We start from the raw sequence: 11,444 nt of genomic DNA on the forward strand, positions 1-11,444 counted from the left end.
CAGGCAGGTTGGCTGTCTAACCTCGAGCTCTCCCGATGAGGCCTGGCAGGCCGGCAGAAGGGCACTAGCCAGCGCCATGTGGTTCCTCCCCTTCCTGGGGCCACTCACAATCCTTCAAGACTTGTTACTTTTTGGGGTCTGCCTACTCCATGGTTTGGTACTGTTTGTGGCAGAGCATACAGAGGCTGTAAAACCTCAGATGGTTACTAACATGAGGGTAGGAACAGCTAGGGGCAGAATCTGATGACACACAGATCTCAGACGAGCTGGGCAAACAGTTCTGCCCCTCTCTGAATCCCTGGGACAACTCGCCATGTCTGGCAGGCAGTAGCTACAGGAGATGGGCCTTTGCCCTGGGCTCCTCCAGAACGAGGGGCAGAATAAAACTGGAGGAGGGATTTTGTCAACAGCCTGGCCTCCTGAACTTGGGAAACTCCTAGAAGCTTCTGCCTGTCAACCTTATCTTTTAGAAGCTAACTAACAAACTGCTGGAACAGAAAAAGAAATATTTGAGGAAAACACCTGAGCAGATGAATCAAAGTGCCAGAAATTGTCTCAGCCTCATTATACTGTTAAGATGACCGTCTGAAAATTCATCCCAAGTCCTAATAAAAAGGAGCCTGCAGTCCCTTGTTCGGGGAGTCATGGCTTTGGGAATTATTCTCTGTGGTCTCCTTTTTTGTACGAACAAGGTGACCTTGTGCGGCAGCTCTACCTGGTAGGGTCTGTCTGTCTGTCGCTCACCAAGGAGTGGACCCACTTTGGTCCTGTGGCGATATTCCTGCCGCATCCTCCACATATAGTTTAATTATTTAAAATGAATTTGAAACACTTTATTGATGTATAATACATACGCAGAAAAGTCCAAAAATCTTAAGCTCGATGAGGTTTTAGAAAGTACGCATGCACATTTCCACCCTCCAAATCAAGAAACAGAACATTGTCATATCTCAAAGGCCACCCTCATCATCTTCTAATTGTTGGCCCCTAAAAGCCACTATTCTTACTTCTATCACATAAATTACTTTGCCTGTTTTTGAGCTTCATATATATTAGGTACCCTTTTGTGTACGGCTTCTTTCCCTCCACCTTGTGAAACTGATCCATTGTAGATGTGGAAAGAGTTCCCTCATTTTTATTGCTGTATAATATTTCATTATATGAATAGACCATACTTTCTTCATCTTACCACTAATGGGCATTGGGTTTTCTGTTCGGAGCTATTACAAATAGTCCTTATAAACACCCTTACGCACATCTTTGGGTGCACATATGTACGCGTTTTTGGAATGGAATATGTTCAGCTTTGTTATGTATTGTGGGCTGTTCTCCAAAGTAGTTGTACCATTTTTACACTCCCAGCATTAAGTGTATTAGAATTCCAGTTTTCCCAGTCCTTGCCAAAATTTGATGTTGCTGGTGGTTTGTTTGTTCTTTCTTTCTCTTTCTTTCTTTCTTTCATTCATTCATTCATTCATTCATTCATTCATTCATTCATTCTACGTTTTTAGCCATCAACAGCAAATCATTGTGGCTTCATTCTGCATTTCCCTGGACAGTAATGAGGCTGAACATTTGCATGTTTATCACCCATTTGGACATCCTCTTGTTTGAAGTGGCCATGTAAATCTCTGGGCCCCCTTTTAGAAACTGTCCTAGTGATATTACAGATTTTTATGTATTCTGAGTATGAGTCCTTTATTAGATAGATGTTCTAATATCAGACAATGTAGACTTTAGGACAATGAACATTTCTAAAAATTAAGAGGCATATTTTGTAATGAGAAAAGGGTTGAACCAACAACAACAAAAAACTAAACAAAACCTCACATCAATACTTGAACACAATTAACCAACTTGACCTAACCTATGTACCTGGCAACTGCAGAATTCTTCCAATCCCTGAATACGATAAATCTGTCCATTATTTAAGACTTCCTTAATGTCTGTCAGTAATGTTTGGTAGCTTTCTGTGTAGAGGTCTTACAATCTCTCATGAGCTCTATGGCTAGGCATTAGATGTTTGTTGTGTCCTGGTATAAATTGTATCCATTTAACATTTCTTTTTCTAATTGTTGCTACTGAATAGAAATGCAGTTAATTTCTGCATATTGATCTTAGTGACAGATTGTATTTTCCAGGGATGGTCCCATGAATATATATCCCATCCCTCTTGACAGTGTGGTATCAGCATCTTCCTTGGAGAAGTGAGGTCTATATTCCCTCCCCTTGAAACTGGAAACCTTTGTACTTTGTTGTGATAAGTTGGCAGATTTGAGGGTTGATCAGGGGGGAGACAGGATCAGGAGAGGCAGTAACACACAGACTTCATTTGGGTGATACTAGGACAGGATTGCCTGAGAGAGAAAGTTCCTCCCAGTAGCAGGGTCAAAACGTTAAAACTGATAGAACTAAGGAAAAATTAGTTCCAGAGATGGTGGTGTAGGACCACCCTCCACGAGGGGACTAGGACAAGGGGACTCCTGGGGGAGAGGGACTAGTGCGTGTAGGTGATGGCTTTCAGCATCACCTACTCTGAAGGGCAGAGCAGTTGGGGCTCTTATAGCTATAGGCTTGTCTTATCTGTGCTTGGCAGATGTTTGAGGCAGTTTCATGGGGTATGTACAGTAAGCAGGCCCTAACTGGCTAAAAATATGGGGGGGTGGACTATATTTAAAACAAATGGATGTGTGAGGATTTGCGTTTGGCCCTGGTGGGCTTTGGGCTAATGGTCCTAGTCTGCTGTGAAGAAGTAAACAACACGGGCCATTATAGGCTAACTTAGAGGGGCCATCTTGGGCCCGTTTATAGAATACTTCTGCAACCAACAGAATGCAGCGAAAGTTGGAGTTAAATCTTTTTAAATCAACAATCGGTGTTTGCTTTCTGATGAATGTATAATATGGTTAATTGCAGAGTCTAGTAGAGAATGGAGTTCCTTTTTTACTGTCTTTTCTCTCTAGTCTCCAATAGCCTTCATTTTTTTAACCTTGTTTTTTTCTGCCATAATTATCATAACAGATAATCCTTAATTATTTCGAGTTGTGCCACCATATCAATGTTTTATTGCTTTTCAGAGATGTTCTTCCTGGGGTCTTTGTCTTCCTCCTTCCCCCTAGTTCTGGAGGCCTGCTGAGCTGCCAGCCTGACCCTGAGCTCTCCTGCACTGAATCCCAAGTCCTCCTCTGGTTTGGATTTATTCCTTTCTTTAGTGGAACATGTCCTCCTGTAGCTTCCTGGGCAGGGTGCACGGGAGGAAAGTACTTTGAAGTCTTGTATGTCTGAAATACCCTTATTCTGTTCCACTGGTGGGAAGTCCAGCTGGAATGCCTAATTTAAGCTTCAGATTATTTTCTCTTAAAAATTTTTTATAGTCATTGGCCTCTTATATTTGTTTTCTTAATATCCAGTTTGCTGTTGAGACTTTTTCTCCTATCCTTCCCACCCCTTTCTCTCTCAAGATTCTCCTCTGCCTTATCTGACAAGTCCTAGAGATCTCTAGAAAGGCAAATTAATCTTCTTCCTCCCCTTTCCTCTGCACATGTAGACAGAGTATGGCTCCCTTGTCCATGTACAAACATTTTCTATGCCTTTGTCCATTATTTACTGAAATCATCACACCATTAATTTCCTCTTGTGTTTTCTCATTGTCTGTGGTTTTAAATCTTTTAAGTTCACTTAGTTAGTGGGGTCTCCGGGAGGTGAGGAGAGACACATTTTTCATCTCTAACTGGGAAAACCATGAGGACTTTCTTATGTCCCTACATTATACATTTTTTCCCCAGAAGTTTGCTTATTTTAGCAATAAAGAGAATAATATATTTAAGAAAACTCGAAGTGAATAATTGGGCCATGGTTCTAGGATGTTCTTTACAGCACCATATTCCACATGATCACGTGGAGCAGATTCATGATGTTTGGTGTCATAGAATTTTCTGTTGCTGCAGGTAAAGCTCGGTTGGCTTTCCGTTCTTGGAATGGAAGAGCAAACTCCATGATCTGGTCATCCTGGTTTCTCTGAAAATGCCTTTTAAAAAATTAACAGTCATCCTAAATAAAAAATACCTATAGCCAATACTTTAAAAGTTGTCTTTTCTTAAAAAGATACATTTTTAAAGATTAACTCTATTTAGCTGTTTTGCCAAATGGCTTTGACTTCGGGATGTCTGAGGCAACACAAACGCCAAACACTGCCAAACACACTTTATTTTTGGCAGTATTTGATACCCAAGATATGATTTTAATGATGCAAGCATTCCCTCTTCCAGGAGGACTCCTCCCATTTACCCCCATCCTTTCCCCCTTTGCCTGATTAGCTCTGTGTCCTTTAGCTGCAATTTTAAATAGCCCTTCCAAGTGTAAGTTAAATGACCCTACATGAATTCCCCCAAACACCCTATACTTTCCCTATCATGTTATTATCTATTATCTATTGTTCTGTTATCATTACTTGTTTGACATTTTACCCTACAAACATGTGAGCTCTGTAAATGCTGGGATTGTGCCCAGTGTATTTCAATCAAATCCACAGTGCCTGGCACATAGTAGGTGTTTAGTATTAGAATAAATTAGTGGAAAAGTGAGTGAATTCTAATGCATAATCATGGTTTTTTTTTTAAGGCAATTATGATCTAGAAAAGGAGCCAAGACAGGTAAGGAACTATTTCGTACAACGTTAAGGATCCTACCAAGGAGTGTAAGACTGCAGTGAGGTGGTGGGGAGAGTGCTGGGAATCCAGGCGAGGCAAGCACCTAGCTGAGACCCAGGGAATATTATGAGCTGCCTTGAAGGGTGGTAGGTAGAAGCAAGGCACATGAATCAGTGCCATTGAAGCAGCAGAGCTTTTGGTCTTTAGACATCTGCAGATGAGGCAGGAGTCCTCAAAGCCGTGTCTCTGGAAAATGAGAGAGTACATCTTTGGAAAGTGTAATATTTGTAATAGGATCGTGGCTCTGCTTTTCCTTTGGCTTGGATTAATAGCTTGCTGATCTGTAAGTTCAATAAATGGCATCTTCTCATCAAGGCTGTGCCATCCCATCCATCGGTGAGGTGTCGGTCTTCCTTTCCCACACTGCACCCCCTACCCTGGCTCTGTGAAATCGGGACTAGGGGCCTGAACAGTTGGGAAAGCACATAGAACAGAGCTTCTCAGACTTCGGTGAGCGCACACATCACCTGGAAAAGGCAGATTCTGATTCAGTAGGTCTGGAGTGGGGCTTGAGAATTTCCGTCTCTCACTAGTGACGCCAAAGGGGCTGAACCCCGCGTACACTTGACGTACACTCGATGTAGTCGGAGCCGGGGTGGAGCTCTGGCTCTGGACTGAAGAGACCACCACAGGTGGAACTGCAGCAGGTCGGAGAAGGTCGTCTGGGTTACTGATTCTTAACACCCCTCCCGCCACGTGCTTTCATTCTTAACCATTTACAGGTGTTGGGTTTTAGGACTCCTTTTTTTTTTATAACCCAGTCCAGAAGCGTTTGGGTCAAGTTGTCGACCCACCTCAGGAACTGAAGATGGCGCCACAATCTTAGTTATAAACCGCACTTCCGTCTCCCGCGGTTCCGCGAGGGAAAAGCCCGTTCCCGCCTCTCCGAATGGTACATTCCTAGTTCTCTGGCTTGATACATGCTCAGGCGACAAAAGTTACTTTGCAGATGGAGCATAGTTGTTTGGTGATTTGTTATGTTAAGAACCTTTTCCTTAAAGCTTTTATCTTAGAACACTATCTAAAAGTTTATTAAATTGTGCTTGTTCAAGATAACTTGCAATGTCTCACTTTCAAAATTACTGGATTTTTTTTTTTTTAGTATTTTTATTTCCCCACAGGAAGAGTGTTATTTTTAATTGTTCATTATTGATGCTCTAATAACGTGGAATCATGTAGCTTAGGCTAAAAGGAGCTGAAGAGCTTTAAGCCAGTTAGTGCCCTTGACTAAAGAGAAAAAAGGCTTCCCAATTTCATTTAAGTTCTCTTGAAAAAGTTTCTGTTCCTTGCAGCGGGAAAAATACTGACAGACACATATGTGACAAACCTTCACCTAGGCAGGGCACAGTCTGCAGGTGGAGGATCTTATCTGTACTTCACGTATTACTTTGATTTTGGCCTTACAGCAGGCTGTATTCTGACCTCTTCAAGGACTAGGAATGCCTGGTGTGGGTCTATAGCTGCTCTTATTGTAGTAAAAAATAGATTAAGTCAGTGATTCTCAAAATTCATTGGGTATTAAAATTACTTGGAGGGGTTCTCAGTACAGCACAGATGACTGGACCCTATCTTACACCACTCACAAAAATTAACTCAGAATGGATTAAAAACTTAAATGTAAGTCCTGAAACCATAAACCTCTCAGAAGAAAAAAGAACAAAGCTCTTTAGCAATGAATTTTTGGAAATCATACCTAAAACACAAGCAACAAAATAAAAAACAAGTGGGACTACATCAACATATAACGTTTCCCCACCACAGAGAAAACCATCAACAAAATGAAAAGACAACCTACAGAATGGGAAAAAAAAATTCTGCAAACCATGTATCTGATGAGGGATTAATATTCAATATATATATAGAACAGAACTCATACAGTGCAACAGCAACAAACAAAACAAAACAACAACAAAAACCCAAAATCAAAAACTAAAAAAAGGACAAAGATACTGTTAAGATATTTTTCCAAAGAAGACACAGAGACGGCCAACAAGTACATGAAAAGATGCTCAACATGGCTAATCATGAGGGAAATGTAAATTAAAACCACTATGAGATATCATCTCACCCCTGTTAGAATGGCCATCATCAAAAAGACAAACGATAACAAATGCTGGCGTCCATGTAGAGAAAGGGAGCCCTCGTGCACCGTTGGTGGAAATGTAAATTGGTGCAGCCACTGTGGAAAGCAGTATGGAGGATTCGCAAAAGATTTTAAAAAGTAAAAATACCATATGATCCAGCAATTCCACTTCTGGGAATGTATCTAAAGAACATAAAAACACTAACTTGAAAAAGATGTCTGCACTCCCACGTTCAAGCAGCATTATTTACAACAGCCAGGACATGGAAACAAAAGTGTCTCTTGACCATTGACGGATAGATAAAGAGGTTGTGGCACAATGAAATATTATTCAGACACACACACACACACACACACACACACACGAAACAAGAAAATTCTACCATTTGTGACATGCATGTACCTTGAAGGCATTATGCTCAGTGGAATAAGTCAGACACACTAATACTGTATGATCTCACGTATATGTGAAATCTAACACCACCACCGCCGCCAGTATCACAGAAAAAAAAGTCATACTTGCCGTTACTTGAGGGTTGTTGGTGGGGGAGGGGAAATTGGCAGAAGGTGGTCAAAAGGCACGAACTCCCAGTGAGAAGGCAGAAGCAGCACTAGGTCCGGGTGGGTTGCACGACAGGCTGACCAGCTAGCACTCCTGTGCAACTCACAGGAACCTGTTAGGAGGGTCGGTCCTTAAAGTTAGCACAAGGAGAAATTCTTTTTCTTTTCGTTGTTTCTTTTCTTTCTTTCTTTCCTTTTCTTTCCCTTTCTTTCTTTCTTTCTTCCTTCCTTCCTTCCTTCCTTCCTTTCTTTCTTTCTTTCTTTCTTTCTTTCTTTCTTTCTTTCTTTCTTTTTTGATTTTATTTATTTATTTGAGAGAGAGAGAGAAGGAGAGTGCAAACATGAGCGGTGGGGAGTGGCAGAGGGACAAGCAGACTCCCCGCTGAGCAGGGAGCCCAGTGCAGGGCTCTACCCCAGGACCCTGGGATCACGACCTGAGCCAAAGGCAGAGGGACGCTTAACAAACTGAGCCACTGAGGAACCCCACTTCCATATACTCTTAACCCATATTCATCAATTGTGAAGCAGTCATTTTAAAGTAAATTGTTAACTTTCTCCTTGATAAATATTTTTGAGCTTCTGTGTATCTTTGATATTTGGTTAAATTTAACATTTTTAAACATTGTGAATTCATAATATGGAACAGTTTAATTTGAAAAATAACACATTGCTCTAACCTGCTACTAAAGCTACATTATAAATTGATTTTTCTGTATTTTCCTTTTTGCTTCTTCCAAAGAGGTTTAGATTCATCTGTTTCTGCTAAAAAAAAGTCTGAAAGGGACTCATTCTGGTCCTTAATGTACATTTTAATATCCTTTACATCTTTTAGGCTTATTTGTTAGCAGTGGCTAAAGACTTTGGAGTATGGGCAAATTTTAATAGGACAGACTCCTTCTTTAAGGTAGAAACTGGAAATTCCATGATTCAGAGGAGAATCCTTCATACCTTGTTGCTGCTATAATGTAATTATAAAGATATGTTTTATTTTCACCCATTTGACTAAGGCATTGTAAAATCATTTAAATATCACCAAATTATCTTTTATAAAGATCCTTACATGTTTTAGAAGTAATATGATATAAACCGTAAAATTACTCTTTACTATTATTATTATTTTTTTTTTTGCAGCAGAATAATAAGCAGAAATAAGGCTTTATTCAAGAAACCATTTTTCAAGTTTATAGCTGCTACTCCAATGGTAACCATTGCTGAATGGCAGCATGTGCTTTACCAAGTTCTGTAATCCTGTGTGGTTCACAGCTTCGGCAGTACTAAAGCACTTTGGTTTTATGTGAAGTGAAGTTTGGTTCAAACAATTTTAATCTAAACCTCTAAACTTTTTGTACTGTCTTCTTGCCCTTGTTTTCAGTATTCTTATTTCTAGAAACAACATTTTTATGTGGTTCTATTTTAGCATTTTTCTAGTTCAACTTAAATTTTAAAAAAATTGTTTAGCACCTCTAATCGAAAATGGACTATTAATTTTTCTGTCATTCTATAAAGTAGCGTTTCCCAAAGTATGTTCTTGGAATGCCAGCTGTGACAGAGGAAATGATGATACATGCTGCAGAACCCTTTCAGAGAGTTTTTAATGCGCAAGTTTCATGTTACATTAAGTTTTGAGAAGGTCTTTGATAAAGACATTTGTTTACTGTGTTTAACCCAGGTTTCCGCAAATTTATTTGACCATGCACCTTTTTTGCTCTCAAAGAGCAGTTAACGTTACTTGGCGTTATTTACCTACTCCCTCATAAAAATCAGATTATTTCTGAATCATATACTGTATCATTTTTTTGTATGTGGAGCTAGGTTTCAATCATTTAGTGCAGTGTTTTTCCAAATATATTTTACTTACATTTGGGAATGTTAATAAACATTATTTGAAAAAAGAGTATGTGAACAAATAAGTTATATCTTTTTATTAGATCATAGATATATGGTGCTCAGAGATCCTTATATGATATAATGGTTTTCAAAAAGTAGTAGAATTCTTACTTTAAATAAGTTCTTTTTTTTTTTCAAAATTTTATTTATTTATTTGTCAGAAAGGGAGAGAGGGAGCACAAGCAGGGGGAGCAGCAGGCAGAGGCAGAGGGAGAAGTAGGCTCCCCTCTGAGCAGGGAGCTCAGTGCAGGACTTGATCCCAGGACCCCGGGATCATGACCTGAGCTGAGGGCAGCCGCTTAACCGACTGAGCCACCCAGGCGTCCTTTAAAGAAGTTCTTAATGGATATTTTTAAAACAGAGAATGCATAAAATAAATTAAAAATGTAAAAGAGGAGTTGGTCTAGTTGAAGTGTGTTAACAGATCTGAAGCCTCTAGAGAACCGTTCTGAGGCTCTGAGGAACCCCGCTAGTCTGCTAGAGAGGACTTAGGATTTAGTCCTGGTGTCAGCAGATAAGGCTCCACGGGTCAAACGCACTGCCGTCCGTTTGGGAAAATTGTATTAAGATGCAGCCAGTCTCATTCTTGGCTGTTTTTCCTCTGCAATAGCAGAACTGAATAATGGGAACTGAGACCTTCTGGCCCACAGAAGCTTAAAATATTTACCCTTGACCTTTTAACAATGAGAGTTGGCTGATCTCTCATTAGGCTATCTCTGCCCTTAGTTCACACACATGAGAATCAGGATATTAAAATATTTCAAAACAAATACTAGTTTATTTCATCCATAGTAACCCATTGCTGACTCTATAAAGTTGTTGGTTGTTTTGCCATCTACACCCCTTTTGTGGCAGCATAAGCCTTTTTATAAATTACCATTTTTATGAAGGAAAGAGCCAAGGAAATCATTGTTACTTAATTTTGCCGTTTATAGAGTGATTTTCAAGAAGCCTCTTTAAAATGATCAAATTTCAAAAGTTGGAAACATGTTTCTACATTTAAATGTTTTTCAGCCTCTTCTTTTCTTATTTACTCTTTTTTGAGTCAATAAAAACTTCCAAGAGTAATTTTAGAGCTTTACAGATTTTCTTGGTGTTAAATATTGCTTCTTTTGCAACTAATGCATTGCATGTGGTGGTTTGCAGTGGTATCATTGGTCGTAGCAGGAAAGATTTCAAGAGGTACTTATTCAGGGGCACCTGGGTGGCGCAGTCCTTAAGCATCTGCCTTCAGCTCAGGGCGTGATCCCCTTGATCTGGGATCAGCCCCACATCAGGCTCCTCAGCTAGGAGCCTGCTTCTTCCTCTCCCACTCCCCCTGCTTGTGTTCCCTCTCTCCCTGGCTGTTTCTCTCTGTCAAATAAATAAATAAAATCTTTAAAAAAAAAGAAAGAGATACTTATTCAACTCCATTGCTGCCATGCCTCTTGTAAGTGTAATTCTTTAAAAATCTTTACATAGGGAAAAATTTGGATCTTACTAAAATCTTCTGAGATTTTTACTTCTTAAGTTTACTTTAAAGATTTACAGTACTAAGTTCCTATTTCAAGTTTAGTTTTGTAACATAGAGCAGAATTTTTCAATGTAAACCTTTCTCCTAGATAGTAAAAAAGGAATTAGGTTGGGTTCTATTTCATTGTCTACATATGTGGATGTGTCCCTATGTGTTGTTTTGGTCTAACCTTTAGGCCAGGGTTTCTCTGAAGTTTAGTAGCATCCTACTTGATGGCAGTAATGCCCCTCCCCCAGTTTTAACAACCCCAGATGTCTCCAGGACATTGGCAAATGTCCCGAGGAGGCTGGGGTGTGGGTAAGTGTGATGGCAAAATCACCCTGATTGAGAACCATTGCTTTAGGCCATAAACTATCATAGTAACTTGAACCACTAATGTAGTTAAAGTGAAATTGGAATTTATTATCTGAATTTATGAAAAATAAAGGCCAGTGTTTGGTTTAAATCATAAGTGATATTCTTAGCTTGGTTCTTTATTTTACTGGCACTATAAGAATTTTAATATTATAAATATGGGAGAAAAAAAACTTGATTGTGTAATCCAGCTAATTAGAAAATATGTCAGAGATTTAANAAAGTGAAATTGGAATTTATTATCTGAATTTATGAAAAATAAAGGCCAGTGTTTGGTTTAAATCATAAGTGATATTCTTAGCTTGGTTCTTTATTTTACTGGCACTATAAGAATTTT

General features: G+C 39.5%; 1 protein-coding gene across 1 annotated transcript in view; it reads left to right on the top strand.

Moving 5' to 3' along the window:
- The window catches only part of ABCD3 (ATP binding cassette subfamily D member 3), a 117,719-nt gene that overhangs the window by 88,292 nt on the left and 17,983 nt on the right, over positions 1-11,444 (top strand). The gene's annotated exons all lie outside the window — the stretch shown is intronic.

Source organism: Ailuropoda melanoleuca, chromosome 2 (assembly GCF_002007445.2).
Source record: "Ailuropoda melanoleuca isolate Jingjing chromosome 2, ASM200744v2, whole genome shotgun sequence".
In the NCBI taxonomy this organism is placed as follows: domain Eukaryota; kingdom Metazoa; phylum Chordata; class Mammalia; order Carnivora; family Ursidae; genus Ailuropoda; species Ailuropoda melanoleuca.